We start from the raw sequence: 26,183 nt of genomic DNA on the forward strand, positions 1-26,183 counted from the left end.
TTTCTGCGCATCTCTGGCAATTTTTATTCCAAAAATAGTAAAATTTATTATTTCTGTAGTAAATTTTACTGTTTCCGTAGTAAGTTTTACTATTTCTAGAGTAAATTTTACTATTTTTGGAGTAAAAATTGCCAGAGATGCGCAGAAACTTCGAGTTGGTCCAGTTTTACTCTGAAAGTAGTAAAAATTACTTTTTCTTTTTCTCCGTGTATTAAATTATAATACCTCTCTCGTTTTTAGTGTTCAGAATTACGACATTTGAAAATAAGAAAAAAAATTCTCTAAAGGGACATTGTTTTTTTTTTATATATATATATATATTCTCAAAGATAAAGAAAAATATTGAAATCAGGTCAAAGACGTCATTACAGCACTTTTTTACCCCTCCCTTGAAATTGGAAGTTTCTTTGGAGAAAAATTCGATCTCAGAAGTCAAAGAATGAACGAAGACATTCAGTGAAAATGATCTCTGTAATACTTGAATAGATATGAAAAAGAAACGTTTCATTCATTTATCATTGCAATGTGTCAGACGAAACTAAATAATTCGACAATTTTACAATATTGATCGTAAGAGACTGCATTTCCAATTTTGTTGAAAAGTTCTTGATTTTGGAGAAAATAATGTATTATGTATACCTACACTGAAAAAAAATAGTATTGAATCAAGAAAACCTATGTACTTGACCGTATTTAATACACCAATATTTTTTTAATCCAAGAAATTTTTATTAGTTTGAAATAAATTTTCTTGGATCAAGAAAATATTGGTATTAGGCTGTATCCACAATAAGAATTTTCAGCGTTGTTCGCTGAAAAGTACACGTAAGTTACCCGAATGTTTTGCGAAATTGCCAACTACTGAAAAAAAAATTTCGCTTTGTTTTGAACGTGGATACATAACCTCCAAATTAATTTCGATAACGCTACCTGATTGAAAGAATGTCATTAATTTGTCATACCTTTAAAAATTTTAATTAATATAAATATAGAATTTTTAAAAAATCGAATTCTAAAAAATATTTTCTTGAAATTTGTAATAAATAAATTTTACGGTGAATCAAAAATATGTATGCGTAAACATTGAACAATAAAAGTCAACTTTCAGGTAATGAAAATATAATAATAATAATAATAATAAATTAATAATTAATAATATTAATATTTATTATTATTATTATTATTATTAATATTTTTTTTAATAATAATTAATAATTAAAATAGTAATAATAAACGATAATATAATATTATAAAGTTGTGTTTGTTATTCGATGCCTTTACCGAAATTAATTTGGAGGTTATGTATCCACGTTCAAAACAAAGCTAAATTTTTTTTCCAGTAGTTGGCAATTCCGCAAAACATTCGCGTAACTTACGTGTACCTTTCGCGAACAACGCTGAAAATTCTTATTGTGGATACAGCCTTAAATACGGTCAAGTACATAGGTTTTCTTGATTCAATACTATTTTTTTTTTTTTTTCAGTGTAGGAGATATGTATGACGTCAAAATATGCCAAGAAATTTGAAGTTATCAAATTCAATCATCAATTGTTGGAAGAGATCTTCACCTACAACCTTTTTCCTTTAACTCCTATTATATATGACGAAACGACCTTCAACCTTTCATTTCGTTGCTATTTGATCCAACTTTCATCCCAAGAGAATACTCATTCCTTTAGACTTTTCTAATTTTCCAAAGTGCACTTTCTGCAATAGTTTATTTCTCTTTTTTTTTTAATATTCTCTACTGAATCGTCATGAAATACATTTTTTTTTTTTTCAAAACGCAAGTGTTGAATAATTAATACGTCAAAATAAAACTTTTTTTTTTTTGAGAAACACATCTTATCAAGAGGGGAAAAAAATTTTTTGTCCTAGCAACCAAGTAATATTTTCTCCAATTATTGCATCAGTAGATATGCAACTGTTCTTGTCAAGACAAGCATAAGGATGTCTGCAACAAGCAAGTTATATACACCAGATGTTAATTAATCACACCAACTTGACAATTTAATCATCCAAATACCATTCGAAATTTCGAATTGAACAATAAAATTTATAATAATTAATGGAATAATTATTATTAATTTTGGAAAATATGAATAATTTTTAATAAATCGTTAGAATTTTTATTTAATAAAATTCCATTAGATAGGAAAAAAAAACTTTATCTATAACAGCGAAAAATTTTACTAAAAATAAGAAACACAGAAAATTATCAGGTTTTAAAATAAGCTGCAACGCTTATTATTTTAATCCAATTTTGCTTATTTTAATCCATTTTGGTATTAAAATAAGCAAAATTGGATTAAAATAATAAGCGTTGCAGCTTATTTTAATGCCTTTTAATTCAAAATAGAACCAAATGACAATTTAGTACCTAAAGTCGCACTGAGAAAAAAGGTTTGAGCTGACAACCAAATATTTCATTCAATATATGTGCAACTAAAATTTTTTGGTTGACACAACTAAACTTTAGTTGACAACAACCAAAGTTTGTTTCAGACGACTAAATAAGAGAATGAAAAAGAATTTGGTAGTCTCAACCAAACTTTGGTTGATGTCAACTAAAGTTTAGTTGTGTCAACCAAAAAATTTTAGTTGCACATATATTAAATGAAATATTTGGTTGTCAGCTCAAACCTTTTTTCTCAGTGCGGTATTAAATTAATACCTTCCGATTTACAGTGTAAAAAAAATTTCTATCCTAGTGAAACCTTTCGGCTGTTCCAGGTAATTTTTTTTCCATGATAGAATTTTTATTTATTCGAATTAAAGAGCTCGCGAATAAAATTTCTTAAACCCTGAGAAGAATCGAACCCGTGTCCAAGCACCTTAACGACTGCGACTATCGCATATGCATTTCTTTTTTTTTTTTTTTTTTTGCACAAATATCTTTCTTTCAAAGAAAAAACATAATATAGAAAAAAAAATGTAAACATATAGTATTGATGTTTAATTGAGGGTCAGGATGTAATAACCGCCTTTGGCGCGGGTTGTAGCTTAGCAAATATAAACACCTACACACGAGCTTTTATTAATTGTCTGTCACTTCGTCACCTTGAAAAGCAACCAATGAGTCAAAAAATCTATACATGGGCATTTTATAAATAAAATCCTAGAGGATTGCATCCGGACCGTCGATTATTTTCTAATACCAATTTTTTTTTTAATTCAAACCATAATAAATTTAAATTAAAAAATATATATTTTTGTCTCATACTTTTTATTTAAAAACAATTAATTGGAAAATAATATTATAATACTACTAAACAATTCAACAAATTAAAAGTTTGTTAATTTAATTTCTAATTTTCATGTACAAGTAACAAAATAGAATATCCTATGCATGTATACTTGTATAAACTTTTGTCAACAAAAAAAAAAAAAGTATCTCAAGTATGTGAGATGAGTGGATCAAGCTTCTAAAATTAAGCTCTCTTCCCCTTTTGACATATAGCTCTTATAAATGGGATTAGGCGTTATTTCGCTTCGTCAAGGGATTAGAATATATACAACGTTCCACTACGCATTTCCTTTAACTATTATTATTCTTCTGCAACAGTATTCGAGAATACAAAATAAAAAAAAAATCTTTTTTTATTATTTGAAATTTTCCAATTTTTATAAATTACTTTTTTTTTCTTAATAAATTATATACACATTTTTTTGCGAATTCTATACAAATTTCTCAAAAAAATGCGACGTTTTAATTAATTATTTTCAATTCTATATATTTATCAAAAAGATGCTTTAATTTAATTAATTATTTTGATTTCTTTTTTGTCAAAAATATGTGACGTTAAAGTTACTTGATTTATTATTCCAAAGTTATTGTTTTTCTTACCACTTGGAAAGATTCCCCGGAAAGTGCCCGGAACATAAATTCAAATTCATAAACATAAATTCATAACTTCAATTCCGCCGGAACTTCCAACGTTATTCCGTCGGAATTCCATCGGAGTTCCAAACAATTTCCGATGGGATTCTGACGAAATTCCGACAGAATAAGGACTCTTAAAATTTTGAAAAAAATTAATCGGAATTCCGTCGGAACTACATCGGAAATTTTTTGGAACTCCGATGGAATTCCGACGGAATTACGTTGGAAGTTCCGGCGGAATTCTGATAGAACCTCCAGGGGGCACTTTCCGGAGAATCTTTCCAAGTTTATTACAAATTCATTGAAATCTGAATAAATATTATTAAAATTAAAATAATTAAACTTTAATTAATAAATTAATGAAATTAATAATAAATAAATAATTAAATAAATTAAAATCGACGTTAAGAAATTATTTTTAAAAATAATTTCAATGAAATTGCCTAAAAACCAATAAATTATTAAAAAGTCTTGAAACGAACATAACCTTTAAATTCAAGTCATTTTTGGCGGGAACTCCAACTCCACTTGTGGCTATATTGAAAGTCTTGAAATTTACATAATCTCAAAATTTATGTCATTTTTGGCGGGAAATACGGAGAGAGATGAGGAAAGGACTTACTGCTTTATTCAGAGTCTTAAAACGAACATAACCACAAAATTTAGATCATTTTTGGCGCAGGAGAGGAAATGAGAGACTTGCGGCTATATTCAGAGCCTTGAAACGAACATAACCTCAAAATGTATGCCATTTCAGGCAGGGGAGGGGAGGGGACTTGCAGCTATATTCAGAGACTTGAAGCGAACATAACCTCAAAATTTAGGCCATTTTGGCGGAGGAGGGGAAATGAGAGGAGGGAGGGGGGGACTTGCGGCTATATTCAGAGCCTTGAAACGAACATAACCTCAAAATTTAGGAGGGGGGACTCCCTCCTCCTAGGTCAAAATTTCTGAAACAGCGGCGGCGGCGAAATCTTTTTATAATATAGAAAGATATATATATATACAAAACAGGAAATTACATTGTATAGATATATATTACATTGTTTCCTTTCCAAATAAATAGAAAATCGTACAATATACGCAATTTCATATAAAATACAAACTTCATGAATTTTATAATATAAATTCATACATTGTAACGATTTTATTTTTATATTCAATTAAATTGTTTCTCTAAACTGATTTAATAATCATCGATTATTTCATATATATATATATATGTATAAAACAGATTGCATCGAAGTATACAATATCGAAATTGTTTCTAAATTGGCAAGCATCCAATCGCGAACAACTCTTAAATCTCGTAGTTTTTTTTTTTTTTTTTTATTAATAATAATCTAGAGAGAAGGAAAAAAAGGTATAAAATAAAAATCGAAGAATAAGTAAATGAAAAATAAGAGAAGAAAAAAATATACATAAAATGAAGAAGTAAAAAATAGACATAAAAAATAGCAGTAAAAAAAAATACAATTTAAACGATATAAAAATAATTGATTATAGTATTTTTATTGGAAACAATATAATATATATATATAATATTCATTTTATAAGGCGAATGTCTATACATATATACGAACTATATTTATGTGAAAACTTTGCCAATTTAAACATATGTATACAGCATCAGATTTTCGTGTACAATGAAAATTCTCCTTTGAAACAATACTCAAAGAAAATTTTTCAATTTTAAACACTCAAGATAAATTATCCTCAAAATTTAATATTATATAATTATTATTATTATATGAAATTACTAAAAAGAAAATAAATTCCAAATATTTTAAATAGAAAATTCATAAAACTAAAATTAATTACAAATTCGTTGAGAAAAAAAATTTAATCTCAAATATAAAGAATCTGTAGAGTATTATAAAATTAATTAATTTAAATAAAGGACTCCGTCGAGGAGTTTTTCTCTTGAAAAACATGTCTTGTTAATTTTAAAACTCTCTTATTCGCAAAAAATGTCACTGAGTGCGCGGACTATATAACACATTCATTCTACCCACGTGGACCTCCCACGTGGTCCAACATCTTCATTTTCCCTTTTCTACATGTAGGTATTATCATTTGTTTTCATTACACTCTAAACTTCTCTCAACTTGTATGTTAACATTTTATGCAAAATACGTGTGTGTGTGTCTATTTTTTTTTCTATTAAATGACAACAATTTATTTTTATTTCCAATTTATAAAGAAAAAGTAGAAAAAAATTTAAACTTTATTTGAAGAAAAATAATAATAATAATAAAAAAAATGTATACTTTATATAATAATAATAATTGAAAAATAGAATTTCTTGATACAAAATAAAATAGAATTTCTTGATACAAAATAAAATTTTATTTCTTGCCAAAAAGTAAAGATATATTAAAATTTTTAAAAAGAGAATAAAATCAATATTACAGTAAAACTTAACCCAGTTAAAATAAAAAGAGAATAAATGCGCAATTTAACAAAATCAACATTTTTTTCAATAATAATAATAATAAAAAATTTTTAAAGTTTTTTTTCACATAAAAAAAGTACATGAAATTCACTTCATAAAAATAAAAATTCAAAAATGACACGTGTCTGACTTAAAACGTCAAAAATTCATTCTCCATTACATTTTACAGTTTTTTTTTTTTTTTTTTAATAAATTTAAATTTGTGGAATTTATTATCTGAATATATATACTTCCCACTTGGAAAGATTCCCCGGAAAGTGCCCCCTGGAGGTTCTATCAGAATTCCGCCAGAACTTCCAACGTAATTCCGTCGGAATTCCATCGGAGTTCCAAAGAATTTCCGATGGGATTCCGATGGAGTTCCGACGGAATTCCAAATAATTTTTTTCAAAATTTTTAGATTCCTAATTCCGTCGGAATTCCGTTGGAAGTTCCGGCGGAATTCTGCCGGAATTCCGATTAATTTTTTCAAAATTTTTAGAGTCCCAATTCCGGCAGAATTCCGTTGGAACTCCGTCGGAATCCCATCGGAAATTCTTTGGAACTACGATGTAATTCCGACGGAATTACGTTGGAAGTTCCGGCGGAATTACGTTGGAAGTTCCGGCGGAATTCTGATAGAACCTACAGAGGGCACTTTCCGGGGAATCTTTCCAAGTAGGTTGGAATTTACTTTAGAATATTTTATACTTATTCAATATGTAATATTCTTAAAATGAGAGTATATATATATATACTTATCAAAAATATAAATTCTAATTGTAAGAATATTAAATACTGAATTTAAGTATAAAATATTCTAAAATAATTGCCAAATGTATATTCCATTTTTTCGGTAAAAAAAGAAAATTGCCATTTTTATTTTATTTCGCAACAAATTGAAAATTGTAACACAATATCTTTGATGATGAAAAGAGTCAAAGTATATATGTTAATGTGTTGAGGCAAGATCTTCAAGATCCTGTGAGGATGTGAATTTCCGTTGGAATCAGAGGAGATCAAAGAATTCCTGAGGGAGCATAAAACTGAAGAACCGAGATATTATGAAGAATGCCAAGGAGGTCATGAACCAAGTCCTTGAAAATGCATCAATAGAAATGGAGAACAAAAAAAAAAAGAATTAAGACAAAAATTTTTAAATTCACATTCTTTTCTTATATAATATTTTTTTTACCCTTTTTTTTTTTTAAATATACACAAAATCAACGGCACATCCTCTCATATTCGATTTGGTTCGCGCATGAATTCCTAGATTTCAACTCACCCAAACATATTCAGCCTTAGCATTCACACATTTATACTACACCATATATTTTACCCCTGTGTGCAATAGATAAAAGCCATTTTCCACCCGATTTCCACAATCGTACTCTATATACAGAAATTCTCAGAACAAAAAATTGAGGCCAGCAAATCGATTGGCAAATTACAATAAAAAAAAATTATTTTTTTTTTAACATCTTAATTACTGGTATCGCAGAAAATTAAAATGCATTAAAATAAGATGCAACGCTTATTATTTTTCTACCCAGGTAGAAAAATTAACATTACTAACGTTACTAATATTACTAACGTTACTAATGTTACTAACGTTAGTACCTATAAAAAAATTAAGAAAATGTTTCTAAATTGTATTTTTGTAGAAACTTGTTGAAAATCACTTCCACTTTTTTATTTTCATTACCGTTTCCACTTTCACTTTTCTAATTCTCATTCCCATTTTCACTTCCACTTTTTATAATTTTCATGCCCGTTTTCACTTCCACTTTTTCTAATTCTCATTCGCACTTCCATTCCCACTTCCACTCTTTCTAATCCTCATTTCCACTTTCACTTTTTTTATTTTCATTACCACTTCCACTTTTTCTAATTTTTATTCCCACTTCCCTTTTTCTAATTTTCATTCCCACTTCTACTCCCATTTTTTCCACTTCTAATTTTCATTAGCTGTTGCCATTTCGACTAAAACTCTTTCTAGTTTCCATTTACACAACCATTTACACTTTTTTTAATTACAATGGATGGAAATTAGGAAAGGTGAAAGTGGTAATGGAAATTTAAAAAACAGGAATGGAAGTGGGAGTGAAAATATAAAAAAGTTGTAATGAAAATAAAAAAGTGGAAGATGAAATGGGAATGAAAATTGGAACATGTGGAAGTGAAAGTGAAAGTGGGAATGAGAATTAGAAAAAGTGGTAGTGGCAATGAATATAAAAAACTGGAAGTGGAAATAGGAATGGGAATGAAAAATAGAAAAAGTGGAAGTAGCAATGAATATAAAAAAGTGGAAGTGGAAATGGGGAATGAAAATTAGAAAAAGTGGAAGTGAAGTGGGAATGAGAATTAGAAAGCGTAGAAGTGAGAAAGGAAGTGCGAATGAGAATTAGAAAAAGTAGAAGTAGAAATGGGAATGAAAATTATTAAAAGTTTAAGTGGAAGTGAAAGTGGTAATGGGAAAGTAGTGGCAAAGTTTCCGTGAAAATATATTTTAGAAACTCTTAATTTTTTTTATAGGTACTAACGTTAGTAACATTAGTAACGTTAGTAACGTTAATTTTTTCACCTGGGAATATCCAATTTTGCTTATTTTAATACCAAAATGGGATTAAAATAAGCAAAATTGGATTTAAAATAATAAGCGTTGCCAGCTTATTTAATTTTCTGTGATGTCTCATATAAAAAATATTCTAAAATTATATATATATACAAAATTCTACTTCTGGAAATTTATTTTTTTATTTGACATAGAAAAAATAAATTTCATTTTAATTATTAATTTAAACAAGAACTAAAAATATACATTGATAAAAAATTATCACATCATGTATATATGTAAAAATGTTTTAAACGAAAAAAAAAATTTTTTTTTTTATTAAAAATCAATATAGGTATAGATACTTTGGTTATAATAGTGAAGGTCGACGAATATCGTTTTCCAATGGTCGTGCAGACAAATTTTCCAACTGCTTTCTCTATATATATGAGATATTCCACACCAAATCAGACACTTTTTTGCATTTACATCTCGAATTTTTTTTTTATCTTTTTTTTCTTTCAGTACCAATTGAGACTAGCTTTCATGATTTTTTTCAATTTTTTTTAGTAAACCATTTGCGAGATATGAATTTTTCAAAATTTTCTGAATTTTAATATAATTTTTTATTTTTGAACGCTCATATAGTAAATTATTTCTCCAGAATTTTACGTATCGAATTTTCAAAAATTTCACGTATAAAAACACAGAATTTAAAAAAAAAAATTACTTTGCATTTCAAAGTCATGCGAGCATTAAAATTCGGAAATTTAAAATTCATATTTCATTAATGGCTTAGTAAAAAAAAAATTGAAAAAAAATCATAAAAAGTATTCTCAATTAGTACTAGAAGAAAAAAAAGTTTCAAAAAAAAAAATTGGAGAAGTTAGTGCAAAATAGCGTCCAATTTGGCGTGGAATACCTCATATGAAACAGAAATTTGCATGGCAATATATACATATGTATAAAATCGAGTCGAACGACTATGCCGAATAGGGCAAAAGAGTGTAAAAGATTAAAAACGAACAAAGCAAAGGGTCATAGCTAGTAAATTTTACCGAAACTCGACTCTTTTTTTTTTTTTTTTTATTTTTTTACCACTTTTCAGGTCGCAAAAGAATCATATGAATAGGTAGGGTAAAAAAAAAGAAGAGAAAAGCAAAAATAATAAAAAGAAGATGAAATATTATACATTTCATAAAAGCAACAGTGGGATATTTTAATAATTTCATATTTTTTTCACACTCATTACATGAATGGACCATTAAACATCGTTTCCTTCTACTCCCTTATTCAAAGTAGCAAAAAAAAAAAAATTTACTTAAAAAAATTCCAAAAATAAAAATTAATTTATTTAAAAAGATTAGAATTTATTAGAATTGTAATTTTCAATTAATTATTAATTATAATAACTATTAATTATAATAGTTATTAATTATAATAATTATTAATTATAATAGTTATTAATTATAATAGTTATTAATTATAATAATTATTAATTATAATAATTATTAATTATAATAGTTATTAATTATAATTACAATTGAGGAGCCGGATCGTAGAACCGATTCTTCGCTCTCTCCGGAGTCCCTCAAGTGAGCCACCTTTCAGCTGCGCGGGGGACTTGCGCATTAGTGAAGAATCGGTTCTACGATCCGGCTCCTCAATTATCAAAAACAGTAAATACTATTGAATAAATAATTACTACTGTTCGAGTGAAACTCATTAAACAAACTTTGAGTGCATAGGCGATAGCCGCAGTCGCTAAGGCGCTTGGAACTAGTATAAATTTAAGACCCGGGTTCGATTCTTCCCAGGGTTCAAAAAATTTTATTCGAGTTCTTTCATCAATTCTTCAATTACTTTTAAAAAAATGTTACAATTAATTGATTATTATTAAATTAAAAGAAAACGAAAATAAAAAATTAGAGCAAATGAAAATTCAAAATTTCGAACAAATAAAAATTCTGTTAAGTAAATTTTCAGTTATATAAAAATTCTGTAAAAAATCTGCAAATAAAATTCGGCTCAATCGGTGTAAAAATTAAATATATATGCTTGGTGTTAAAACGAATCAAAGAAAATACACGAAAGTCATATATTTTCTCAGGCCATTATAATTTATATGTACAGTCAAAGTGTATAGTGTAAATATATATATATATATAAGACTTGAGAGAACATCATTCGTTTACGCGAATAATACCGACAAGAATAAGCACCATTTTACATGAATCATGCCATTTCAGAGTCAGACAGACGGGAGCCTTTGGATTTGGCTTTGGATTTTTAGAGACGAGATGCGTCGCCGAAAATCAGAGAAAGGAAGAAGAATGTTCCAAGATAAAAGCTTAACAATTTCACTTTCAAAGTTGTTATATAGAAATTCTTGTTCCCAAACGATAATACATTACGTATATATAGAATGATAATGCAAAAATGTAAAATTACCCTATTTCCTCTAAAAATAACTTCAATTACAAAAAAAAAAAAAAATGGAATAGAATTTCTAATTTCGAAAAAATCTTAATGAAATTTCCTAATTAGCAAAATTTTATCTAAACACAATCTCTATACATAGCCGATGAATATCTAACTCAATTTTCATTTAATTTAATTTTTATCCAACAGAATTAAGTATCCAATAATATTATTAATATAATAATAATATTACTATATTAATAATAATATTAATATATTAATAATAATATTAATATTATATTATTATTATTGTTATTTTTATTTTTCTATTTGCACCGATTACAAAAAGCAATGATGCATATTAAAAAGATTAATTGATGAAAAATCGATAATTCATTGAAAACAATTTACCAGAGATTTTCACTGTGAAATTGGAAAATTTCATTGTGTATAAATGATTTTTCCAATTGGAAAAATTTCATTAAAATCGTTTAAAGACTCTTTGATACAGTCATACATACATATATATATATATATATATATATATATATATATATATATATATATATATATATATATATATTGTTTCTCTCTTTATATATATAATACATAAAGAGAGAAACAAGTGACAAGCGTGGACTATTAAAAGGCAATTTTGTTACAAAGACATATTCCATTAGGTCTCTAGATAAAAAAGCAGGGCTATGAAAAAGAATCTCGATTTTACGACTATTGACGAGTTATTTCTTTGAATTTTTTTTTTTTTTTTTTTTTTTAAAGCCGACATAAAATCAGTGGGCGATTGAATCGTAAACAAAATTATCAAATCTTAATAAAACATCAAGGAAATGACATGAATCGAATTTAAAAAAAAAGTTTTATATATATATATATTTTTATTTACAAAAACTATTAACTTTTCTTATTGATTTGTTAAAAAAATTATTATATAAAATAAGAAAAATTTAATTATTATCAATCGTTTTGTACACTCAGAAAAAAGATATCTTTGAACCAAATGTACCATTTTTTTTATATTTACCCAATTTTTTGTTTAGTTCAAAAAAAATTTGTTTAATTCAAATAAATATTTATTTAATCTAAATAACTCTTTTGGTTTATTTTAATAAATTTTTTGAACAAAGAAAAAAATTGAGCTAAATAAACGTTTGGTTTATGCAACCAAATGTTTGGTTAACTCAATGCATTTATTTTGTTGATTTAACCAAAATTTATGGTTGCTTCAAACAAATTTTTTTCTGAGTGTAAATATATATGTTTTTTTCTGCACGATTTTCTCTGGAATTTGATTTGTAAGATTGCAAAATTGAAGGATGCCGAATTCTCTCGAAACAATAAAAAAAAAAAAAAGAAATGAAAAAGAGCAATATTGCTCACATGATACATTCCTCTTGTTCTTTTATATGAACTTATTTGTTCGAAGTGACATTATCTCAATATTAAATCTTATTGATTCAGAAAAAAAAATATTCTACTTATATTATTCCATGTGATACGTCCTTCAAAAAAAAAAAGAGTTATTCCACTTTTTTCATTCTTTTTCATATAAATAACAACTCTAATATTATATATAATAAATCTTTACAGATATAAGAGCCAAAAAATATATATATATATATTTCTTAACGAAAACAAGCTGGAAGATTTAATAAAAAAAAGTTCTCGACCCTTCTTTTTATATTCTCATAATTTAAAAAAAAAAAAAAACTATTAACGAAATTTTTTCAATATTTTTTTTTTATTCTCAAGAACTCTAAAAATATAACACTAACAGAAACAAAAATTATTTTTTACTGTAAACAATCAGAAAAATTATTTGGATAAATAGATGAAAAAAATTTAATTCATTCAAAGGTTACTTGAAATAATAATAATTAATAATTACCTCAAATAAATATTTATTTGGACCAAATAATTTTTAATAATAAATAATAATTTTTAATAATAATAATAATAATAATAATTAATTAATTTGCAAATATTCTGCAAAAATATGTATGGGAAATGTAAAAGGCCGAAAGGTCATACATATGAAATCAATAAATCTAATAAATAAATAATAATAATTAATAATAATAATAATAATAATTTTTTAATAATTTTAATGAATATAACTTCTTAAATAATATAATTATTTGGTTCAAGTAAATATTTATTTGATATAATAGTCAAGTAATCGATTATTTGAATCAAATAAATTTTTTTTATCTGCCATTTTTAATCCGTCATTTTGAATTTTTTAATTCTGATTGCAACCACAAAAATCTTTATTCAACAACTTTTCATTTTTCTTTAAAATTTTAAGATTTTTGGGATTTAGAAAGAAAATAGAATTTTTCCCATAGTGTACAAAATGAAATTTAGAAAAAAATAATTTTTTCCAATAAAGAAATATTAGAAAATTCTAAAAGGAAGTTAATAATGCAATTATGCGTCTAGAATGGAGAGAGTTAACAAATCTATGATCCAGTAATTTCCAAGTTAGGTTAATGGGCGGATCTATATTGGCTGATATGGCTGATATAAGCACATAATTCTAGGCAAGAGGGGAAGAGAATAATTTACGCACAAGTTTGATCACAAGTGCTGTTTCATATTTGAATCACGCGTTCCTAACTATAGTATATATATATATATATGGATCATTTCTATGCATACTGTCTGCACAACTTCGTGCAAACAACGATATTTAGTCTTTCACTATATATATACGTATATACGGTATCAGAAATGCCGCACATATGCCAACAATTTTATGCTCAATAATATCAAGACAATGGGTACATTTTCAAATAACCTCGTTTAAGAAAAGAAATTTTTTTTTTCAAGTTCTAGAACGAAAATTTTTTTTTACCTAAGACAGCGATAAGTTTTACTGTAACAACAATAAGTTTTACTGTAACAGCAATAAGTTTCACTGTAACAGCGATATGTTTCACTAAAACAGCGATAGTTTTCGCTAATCTAGAGAAACATATCGCTATTCTAGATAAAGATTTTTTTTCCATAATAAATATCCCGAACCTAATCAATACCGAAAAAAAAAATTCTAAAATTTAGACTATATATAGAGACCTATTTTTAAAATATTTTATAAAAAAAAAAAATTCAAATAATTGGTTACTTAACTATTATCAAATAAATATTTACTTGGACCAAATAATTTTTGAATAACCAAATAATTGAATTAAATAAACTCTATTTAAACCAATCTGCCGTACAAAATTGAAAAACCGTAACTTCATTTTTCAAATAGGTTATGTTGACCATTACATTTTTCCTTTTGCAAGAATATAGAAATTAAAATTATGAAATCCATATCAGGTAGAAATAATTATTTCTACCTTAAAAAAAAAAAACAAAATTTGATTGAAATTTTAATCTCTATTTTTATAGAAGTGAAAATTTAACTGTCAACATAACCTAATAAAAATTAAGTTACGGTCTTTCAGTTTTGCACGGCAGCAATAATTTCTTTACTTGAAACAAATTTAATTATAATTGAAATACAAAATTATTTGGTTCAAATAAATTTTTATTTGATAATAGTAATCGATTATTTGAATCAAATAAATTTTTTTCCAATGTACTTAAATTCAGTAGATTTTTGAAATTGAAATATATTCTTTATTTAGTATTTCTCAACAGAATATATATACAAAGTACTAAAGAATATATTCTCAGTTTAAGAATATTACATACTGAATTTAAGTATATAAAATATTCTAAAATAGGTCTAAAGAATATGTTCCTTTCAGAATCTTTCTTTCAGAAATCAGTAAAATTTTAAATTACAGATTACAATTTTTTTTTTTTTTTTTGGGGGTCACTATGTAAAAAATTTTATCTGAAGAAGGTTAATATTTTTTTATGTATATGATAAATTAAGTATTTTTTTTGTACTATATATTCTTTTTTCGTAATGTCTTTCTTTTTCTGAAAATATTTCAATTCATGAAAGATGCAGTCTATATAACCTTAAGCTGCGAAGGTCGTAATGCACAATAGTTCCATTAACGAGATTATACGTTTATCTATATACTCCAATATAGACGTTAGCTTTACAAATCAAAAGGGAATTTTCAACATCTGAAGAATTTTTTCTATAATGCATAAGTGTTTGTTTTTCTATTTAAATTTTTAACATACTATCTAAATCTGAATTAGTAAAAATGTTTAGTAATTTGAATTAGTGACTCACTTTTTGCTTTAAAATTAGTTAAATTTTACTGATTATTAGTAACTTCTACTCACTGTAAAACGAAAGGTATTAATTTAAGGTATTAATTTAATACCGATTTTAGGTACTAAATTGTTATTTGGTTCTATTTTGATACCTAAAATTGGTACTGTTTTAGTACCTTCTTTTTACAGTGCTAACAATTAGTAAAATTTAACTAATTCTAAAGCAAAAAGTGAGTACTAATTTAAATTTAGTAAATATTTTTACTAATTCAGATTTAGAGAGTAAAAATAACCGAAATTAATAACAAAAATTGCTTATAATCTGTACTTAATTTCACAGAAAATTATAAGGCATTAAAATAAGCTGCAACGCTTATTATTTTAATCCAATTTTACTTATTTTAATACCAAAATGGATTAAAATAAGCAAAATTGGATTTAAAATAATAAGCGTTACAACATATTTTAATGCCTTTTAATTTTCTGTATTTTTTCCTTCAGAATTAAGATATTTTTACAGAATCTTTCGTTTAAAAAAAAAAAGTATCAATTATTTACCAAAATTGTAATTTATAAAAAAAAAATCTCAAGCGAGAAGATTAGTTGATTTTACCCTATGAAATATAGTAAAATTTTCAAAATTTATTTACGATTATTGGGCTTATTATTACTACCACTGGCAATGGAATGAAATCAAGCACATTCAATATATAGATTGATGTCTTTGAATGAAGCTTTCAATGACATGTGCTTTACTCGAGTGGCCGTATTCATTTTCGAAGATATATGGAGGTGTTTTTGGCATAAAGTGGATCATGATTTTTTCCTATATATATATGTACTTTTAGAATTCTTCCAAAATAGCAAATTTTTATTATACAAGATGAAAAGAAATCTATACTAAAAATTAATTAACTTTTTAATATCTTAAGCTCAACTGGACCAAACATTAACCTCAATTTTTCTTTTTTTTTTAAATTGAGCTAATATTTTAGGGATTTATTAACCTCATATAAAAAACATTAATTAACTAAAGGCAAATCTAATAATTTTTAATTTTTTTACTGCAACATTTGAGAAAAAAAAATATATATATATATATGTATTTAATTTTATAACCATATATGTATATGAAAAATGCACGAAGGGTCAAATAGCAATAGATAAAAAAAATATCTTGCATAATATTTAAAAAAAAAAACCTATATCTTCAAGAAAATAACTAAAGAAAACAGGAAGTCGTATAAAAAAACTAATTTGTATTTTTTTCCAATCTTTATATTTTATAAAATATAGTTATGATAAATTGAACATGTCAATTTTATAATATATATATATTTTCTATTGCGTATAATCTCTTATTTTTTTGAGACAAATTTAATATTTCTATTTCTTTCATATTTTTTTTTATATCCTCAATCTTCGATCTATTTACCTCACGTGAAATTTGAAAATGCATTGGAATGCTAAAAATTGACAAAGACGTGAATTTCTCTAAGGGATTTTCAAAATGAAATGCGAATAATGCACCTTGAAAAAGTATATTTCACCTAAATCAAAAGCACTTTCGAATATTGAAGAGAAAAATGGTGAAAATTTCAAATTGAAATAATAAGAGCGGAAACCCAAAAAAAAAAAAAAAAAAAAAAAAAAAACATTTACAATAATGCAAAATGGAATTTCTATATATATGAAATTTATAAACACATCGAAATATATATATATATATATATATATATATGTAAACAAAGGGACATTTTTTCACATTGAAAAAATATTCTAAAGAACGTAAAATTCAAATTTTCTGTAACACAAAAACTCGATTCAAGAAAAATTTTATGAAATAAATATTTCCATATAACCGATTTTTCATACTGCAGAATTTTTTACTTAAACAAAAAATCATTTAACAGAATTTCTAAATAGAATTTACATTTGTCCGAACAAACCAATCAACAAAAAGAATTGGGCGCAATTTTTTAAAATCATCATCCAATTAAAAAATAATTCATAAAATTGTGATTGATTAATTTTTAAAAGCGCCGAAATCTATTTATTCGGTCATTTGCAATTATTTCAGACAAATGAAAATTCTGTGAATTAAATATATTATAAAAATTCTGTAATACAGAAAATCGGTTTAATAAAATTTTCTGATGAAAAATACAAAAATTCGTCTCAATGAAAATTAAATCTAATAAAATTCAATGAAATAAAAAATTTTAACACTTGTTTTTTAGAACTTATAAATATTCATGCATCGCAGAAATTTGGAGGTGATGAAAATTTTCCAAAATGACAAATTGACAATAAACTAAAATTCTTTTTATTTTGTTGATGTAACAAAATAAATATTGAATTTGAAAAGGGAGATTAGAAACATATAATAAATAATAAGGGAATGGAAAAGAATAGTATATATATGTCCATTAATCCAAGTACATTTCATGGAAAGTATCAAATTATATGTGAAGAAGAAAAAAGAGCAAGGGAGTCTTTTGCTTTGAAAACTGAAAATGTCAATGCGCAGGCGACTCTCACTGCCAGGGTCATTTCTGACACCCTGCTGCCTAACTCTCGTCCTATTCGTTTCGATACACTCAGTGCGCTTCGCGCGACGAGCGCTTTGAATATGAGTTCCTACCTAAAAAATTTTCCCGCCCAAAATTAAAAAATCTAATATTATAATAAGAGGAAAAAAAAATCCTTTAAAAATGACTACAAAGTGTTGCAAAAAAAATTTTCATTCAAGTGATTAATAGTGTTGTAATTTTAAAAAATTTCAATAGTGAGTGTACAAAAAAATTTTTTTTTTTAAACTTTCTTTCATACTCTTCTAAAATTATTTGCATAAATGAATAAATATTTTCACGTGCATACAATAATGATTACATAATTATAAATTGTGATTTAAAAAAAAGAGAAAAAAAACAGTATAAATCGTTAGTCACACGCAAGGAAAATTCGCACTTGGAACAAAAAATATTTACTATATAAAAGTGCGGCTAAATATTTTTATTTTTATCGAAAAATAAATCGCTGCCATATAGTGAATGATTTAATTGTTTTGAATAAAAAAAAAAAATGAATTATTTCTAATTCGAAAACAAATAATAATAATAAATAAATTTTAGAACAAAAAAAATACTAATAAATAATTTTAAAAATAAATAAAATTATTACTAAAGCAAACACAATTAGTATTTAAAGCAAGAAAAACATGAAAACTAAAAAAAAATAAAATTTATAAAGTGAATGTTAATAATAATGACTATAATTATGTAACGAAAGAATGTTAACCTACATTTTAAAAATACGTAAATTACAAAAATACACAAGAATTAAAAAAAACTCAATATAAATATTCAAATTTAAAAAAAATATTTTTTGACAATATATCAAAGTTTATGCAAAGTTTCAAAATAATTTGAATTCAATGGTGTAATAGATTGACAAAATATGTCACACCACAGAGTGACGTCACTGTTCAAGTGTCAGAAAGCGTCGGTGCAACTATTTGGCAATGTTTAAAAGATTCGTGACAAAATATATTTGTGAAATTTACTTTTTTTTTATTGCAAATTTCTTTAATCTTAAGATTCTCAATAATATCGATTTTAACATTTTACAATTTTATTCAATAAATTAGTGAAATTGTTTTCGTTTACTAATTTATTAAAAATAATTATAATTTATAGCAAAAATTTCAGTGACTAAAGTGATAAAATCTTTTTTGATTTAGAAAATATAAAAATTTTCAAATTATCGTCAATTTCTCCCAACAAAATTATTTGTGCCTTTGTGTTTCAAACAACTGTTGCAAATTTAAAATGAGAATCAAGATTATATGTACCTGGAAATTGTTGATGGAATAAGACAAGAACTTGGCATTGTCACAAAATTTTCACTTGGCCTAAATTATTTACTAAATCGTCAATAAAAAATCAAGTATATTTTTCTCTACATTTTTTTTTCTCTCTTATTATTCCATCAATACAAAAAATGAGTAAATTTCAAAAAAAAAAATTGTATTTATTTAATAAAATACTAAATAATATTCAATAATAAAGAAAATAAAAAGAAAATCGTCATTTCCGTGTCGAAAATTCAGCTATAGAATAAAAGTTTTTCGCGAATTTAAAATTCTTTCAGCGAATAAAGGACAAATTTTAATAAAAAATACCACAAGTCCACCTTAAACCTATTTTATCAAACATTGAGGTTCTCAAGACTTTTATGAAGTTTTTTTTTTTTTTTTTTTTCGTAAACTTTTGTCATTCTTCATATACCATTTTTCTTCGACACCTAACAAAATCTTATCGCAGTTCAAGTGTAAATTTTCCACGAAAAGCGAAAAAGAATTTAAAATTTTTAAATATTGTATTGTGCACTGAAAAAAAAGTATATTTGATTCAAATAATTGGTTATACTTGACTGTTATTAAATAAATATTTATTTTTATTGAATAATTATTATTTCAAATGGGTATTTGTTTCAAATACGCACGCATATATTTGGATCAAATACAATTTATTTAATATAAAAATAAAAATTATTTGGCTCAAGTAAATATTTATTTAATATAAAAATAAAAATTATTTGGTTCAAGTAAATATTTATTTAATAATAAACAAGTAACCAATTATTTGAATCAGATAAATTTTTTAAAAATATTTTTTCGCAAAAACAAATTATTATTATTAAACAATTATTAATATTATTATTATTATTATTATTATTATTATTATTATTACTATTATTATTATTATTATTATTATTATATAATAATATCGAATGAATATAAACTGTATTTTTTTGATACTGTAATGACTGGGGAGAAAAGGGGGAGCTAATGGACTGTGAGGTTTCCTTGTGGATTCTATACGCGCCTCTTATTTTTTTATGTGTTCATCACCTTTAAACTTTTTTCATACCACATTCTTTCTCAATCCTATATAGTAAGTTTTAAGAAATAAGTACTGCAAAATTGCGTCACTTTTGTGTCTCGACTTAATCTCACATTATCGCTTTTTGTCACAATGTTCTATCTATCTATATATATATATATATACACTTTAGGAGCAACTTTGAACCATTAACGATCATTGTGTTATAAAAAAAAGTGCCCTTCAATATATAAACCATCTTTCCAAGTCCACTTATCTTATAAACTTATGCCCCCACCCCATTTTTTTCATACAAAATATACGCGTTACAAAAACATGATATTTTTAAATATTTCCCTTTTATTAAAATTTTTTTTAAATTATTTTATAAATAAAAAAAATCAGAATTTTTAATTTTTATTAAATTCTATATTATAAAGAATACATGAAAAAAAAATTATTTAATTCAATTAACAATTATCAAATAAATATTTACTTAAAGCAAATAATTTTTGAAATCAAATAATTGTATTAACTAAACTGTATTTAAATTTGGAGCAATAATTTATTTCAAACAAATACCATTTAATTGACTCAAATTGACTCATTATTATTTAATAAATAACACACGCAAAAAAATCTTCACCTGGAACAGCGATAAGTTTCTTTGGAATAGCGATATATTTTTCTAGAATAGTGAAAATTTTCGCTGTTTTAGTGAAACATATCGCTGATTTAGGTGAAGATTTTTTTGCGTGCATTTATTTGATAATAGTCAAGTAATTATTTGAATCAAATAAATTTTTTTTTCTTTAAATGAAAAATTATTTCTATATAATATATTATTTTTTATAATTATTTAATTAATCGTTCCTGTATATATGAACTTTGTAATGTAATCTTAGAGAGAACTTTGTAAATTTCATATATACAAACTGAAGAGGAATTAAGGAAGAGAAACTTGAAATTAGTTGCAGCCGAAATTTCAAATTAGTCAAGTTTAAATTTTAAATTAATTGAGATGATATGCACAAGTTTTGTGCTCTATTTAAACTCATAGGACCCCTATATATGGAAAAATTTTAGAATAAATTTATATTCGTAATTAAAAAAATATTTTATTAAACATTTTTTAATTTAGAAATATTTTTCAATATTTTTAAATATCCAAAAATTCAAATTTTTATAGTAAAAAAAAAATAATTTGTTATTAGATATATATAATTTATTAATTAATATATTACTACTTTTATCTATTTTGTAAACAAATAAATTAATAAATAAAACAAATATTTTTCTAAAAAAATAACAATGTCTTTTACGACTATTTTCCTCGTTATACGTGATCTCATTATTTTTCACCACTAATTTATGAGAGAATTTAAAGGGTTTGCTTAAATTCTTACAGCCACTTATTATTCCGACTGCACATATTCATTTCTTCCCATTAAAATAATTCCTCGAGTTTATATACATATATATGAAGTCATAAAATCATCTGATAGATTCTTTTTACACAAAAAAGAATTTTTATTCTATATCGTAAAATTGTTAAATATTTTTCATTCTTTTTTTTTCGATGTAAATTTTAAATAAAATAAAAACATCAATAAAAAAAAATAATAATAATTAACCAAAAAAAAGAAAAATTTGGTTTGAAAAAATAAAAAAAATTGTTACAATAAATTATAACAGAATAGCGCGTATTTGACATTTTAATTCATTTATTGATAAAATGTATTTATCGCTCGGTAAAATTTTTAATAAAACTCTGAAATTTTCCATTTTTCCGAGTCAATAAAATATTATTAACTCATCAAAGGGATTTGATATAGTTTTCTATTTAATAAATTATTTAAATATGAAAAAATTAAATTATAAAGACAATTATTTTTATTCAAAGAAGTTTTAATTTTTTTTGTTTATTTAATTTATATTAATTAAGAAAATAAAATTACAAATTTTAATAAATATAAATAAATTCCATTGATATAATAACCGTTAATGAGTATAATTGTGAAAAAAAATTATTAATAAAAAAAATAAATACGATAACGATTAAAAAAACAAAACAAAATAAAAAAATAATTAACTAGTAATTTAAATTATATCTCATCCTCATTTATATATTAAAGTAATACGATCAAGCATCCATTTACAAAAGATGTAAGTTATTCTTCGTTTGTCAAATTAAAAAAATCAAAGTGAAACCGGAAGTCTATATATAAGAGGATAAAGTGTATTTTAATTATTTTTATCCTCTAAAGAGATTCAAATTCTCCGATTACTTTTTCAAATTCCTTTAATTATTTCCATTTTATTTTTCAATCGATAAAAAATTGAAACTTTAAATTTAAATTTCCTCACAAATAGAATAAAATAAAAATAATAATTACAATATAATAAGAATAAAAAAATAATAATAATAAACAAAAATTTATAATAATAATAATAATAATAATAAAAAACAAAAATTTATAATAATAATAATAATAATAATAATAATAATAATAAAAAACAAAAATTTATAATAATAATAATAATAAATGTAGTAATAATAAAATTATTAAATTTTATAATTACAAAATTGGAATTTCTTTTTTTCACATTTCGTTTTTGTGAAAAAAAGAGGTCGTTAAGTTTTTTTTCACAAATTTTCAGATGCTGAGATATATGAATCTATCGATCATTTTTATTTCTTGGTGTTTGACTTTTCCCATGAGGGAGATAAAAGTGACTAATAATAAGAACTAACAGTGACACGGGACACGATTTTTTTGCCATTGAGAAAAAAAAAAAAAAAATATGGAAGAAAAAAATTATTCAAGATTTGAAAAGTGCTTACAATTGTTTGGATACTGAAAAAAAATATATATATTGCTCACTACTTGTGCAGAAAGTGAATTAATCTTCTCGAGAAAATCTAAAAAGTGAGAGAGAGAAAGAAAAAAGATACCAGGAAATTCCACGGAACTTGAAAGTGCTTAGTGAAAAGTTTTTAACTATGAACAATTCAAAGAAGAGAGAAAAGGAATATTTGTGAAAGCTTGAAATTCCAGTTGCTAATTTACTAGTTTCCTATTCTCTCATATTACCCCCCTTGATCTTTTATTAAATTATACAGCTAAAGTCCATCTGCGCAAATACTGCAAAATCCAGAAGAAAACTTTCTATATTTACGAATCGCATTGAAGATCTGATGGCTTATTGAAATAATAAAATAAGAATCAAAATTGGTGAGTTTTTTTTTTAATCTTCTTTTTTGAAAAATTTTTTTTTTTTGAAAAATTTATTTGATTCAAATAAAAATTATTTATTTGAAAATTATTTGATTCAAATGAAAAACAATAAGAAAATTTTCAAAGAATTAATGTTTCATTCTAATTTTCGAAGAAGTTATACTTGAATATATAGTATATATATCCTCTCAAATCAATATAGAAGATCATATAAATATTTGAATAAACAATTTTTTTTTAATTAATGAAAAGAGAAATGTTTATATAAAAAATTTATCAACTTTTTCCACATGAAATAACCTTATTAAAGTTTGATACATTTTTCAATAAAACGAAATTCCTTTCATTCATTCGTGACATATTTTTTTCATGAAAAATTGTGTGCGTGAGGAAGCGTAAAATCAAAAGGTTGCACAAATATCAAACATTTATAAATCACAGCCACAAATTTTAAAATTAAATTTGTATCTGCTTTTTAAAGCATTCGAATCATGTTTATATATATATATATGTGTATTTCAAGAATTTTGTAGAAATAAAAACAATGAAAAAAAAAAGTTTAACATTTTTAATAAAAAGAAAACCGGCAAAAAAATTTACTTCAATACTGAATTTCAATTATTTTTAAGTCATAATTAATTTTATTTTAAAAACAAAATAAAAGGAATTTCGTTACATTTTTTTTCCATGAATAAAAGTAATTCTTTTAAAAACTGACTATTAAAAAGATTTTCTAACAATAAAATGCAGTATAAAATGAAAAGGAAAAAGAAACATTTGTTTCAACTTAATATAATATTCAATTACTATATTATCTCAGCGATAATTTGATAAACTGATATCTTTTAATATATTCTGATATAATGATGAAATTCAACATAGAATACAATTTTTGAAGCTCAAACAAATACACCCTAAATATGTCGAATGATAAAAATCTAAATGAAACATTTATCTTCATTTCCTTTTTTTTTCGAAAAAAAAAATAAATATTCATATTTAATCAATTTTCCAATAATGAAATAGGTGAAAGGGTAACCCTAATTTATATTATAATAAAATTCAAATAATTCTACTATTCTGAAAGGGAAATCTTATTCAAATCAGACTGCTTTATAGTTTCTCTATCTAAATGGAGATTTCCTAGGGTCGATATATTCGGCAACTATTTTACGAACATTTGGTTTTGTAAACGACCAAAGATATTCTAAGAATGATATAGCATATATATATATATATATTTACTCAAAATATAAGAGTGATATGCAATATATAAATGAAAAATTACATTGTCATATAAAATAACATATATATAAACATAAAAAGAGCAAAAGAAAAGAAAAAACGCGAAAACGATTCTATATATATATATGGAAATTGAAGAAGAGATTATGAAAAATTGTTCCGCGGATAATGTTGAAAGCTTTGAAAAATATTTGCTATTCGATATAAAAATTTGTTTTTCTTTTCGCAAAAAAAAAAAAAAAATGAAAGAGAGAGAGAGAACCCTCTTTCTCTCAACAAACTTGATATTTTTCTCGTCCTTTTAAGCTCAGTCCTTTCGCATCATGCACGATATCCTTCACATCATCCTTTTCAAGTTTCCATAAAGCGTATAAATTTCTATAATGAATATTTCCATGAAAATTATCAAGTTTGAAAAATTCATTTTTCTCTATAGAAAATAAATTGAAAATTTTATTCAATTATAGAAAAAAGAATTTTTTTTTTTTATTATTTTTAACAAAAAAAAAAAATGTTATTAAAAAGTTTTATATCTTTGTATATAAACTGAGAAAAAAAAATTTAGTGTTGGCAACAAAATTGTTTTGTTAGACAATTTTGGTTCATGTAACCAAATTTTGGTTGGCTGAAACAAAGACGTAGGGTTATCTCAACCAAACATTTGGTTAGGTCAAGAAAATTATTTGGTTGAACATTTTTAAATTCCAACCAAAATTTAGTTACGACAATAAAATAATTTGGTTAACACAACAAAATAGTTTGGTCTAAGAAACCAAATGATCGTTTGTTCTCTCTAAATCTGAATTAGTAAAAATGTTTACTAATTTGAATTAGTGACTCACTTTTTGCTTTTGAATTAGTAAAATTTTACTAATTATTAGTAACTTTTACTAACAATTAGTAAAATTTAACTAATTCTAAAGCAAAAAGTGAGTCACTAATTTCAATTAGTAAACATTTTTACTAATTCAGATTTAGAGAGTTGTCCTAACAAATTATTACTATTATTATTATTATTATTATTATTATTATTATATTATTTGGTTGCGACAACCAAACATTTTTGTTATGCCAACAAAAAACACTCAACCTAATTTTTTGGTTGACTCAAACAAATAGTTTGGTTGCTTAAATACCAACAAAATTTTTTTTGTTGACCCAACCTAATTTTGGTTGCTCTGACTAAACATTTTTCTCAGTGTATATATGGCATTAAAAAAAATGAAACGATATTCGAAGATTAGAAATAAAAATATATGAATAATACAAGACAACCCCTGATAAAAAGAAACGAAAAGAAGAAAAGAAAGAAAA

At 24.3% G+C, this 26,183-nt stretch overlaps 1 protein-coding gene across 1 annotated transcript in view; it reads left to right on the plus strand.

Annotated features, from left to right (window-relative positions):
- The first annotated feature begins 18,101 nt into the window (after window positions 1-18,101).
- LOC127280059 (FMRFamide receptor-like) overlaps window positions 18,102-26,183 on the plus strand; it is a 33,482-nt gene continuing 25,400 nt past the window's right edge. Inside the window, exons 1-2 of the mRNA XM_051302810.1 lie at window positions 18,102-18,287; window positions 23,047-23,621. The gene's annotated coding sequence lies outside the window, so the exon portion shown is untranslated. The remainder of the gene's footprint in view (window positions 18,288-23,046; window positions 23,622-26,183) is intronic.

The sequence above is a fragment of the Leptopilina boulardi genome, unplaced genomic scaffold (genome assembly GCF_019393585.1).
Source record: "Leptopilina boulardi isolate dan_hultmark-lab unplaced genomic scaffold, ZJU_Lbou_2.1 LbouV2_229, whole genome shotgun sequence".
In the NCBI taxonomy this organism is placed as follows: Eukaryota; Metazoa; Arthropoda; class Insecta; order Hymenoptera; family Figitidae; genus Leptopilina; species Leptopilina boulardi.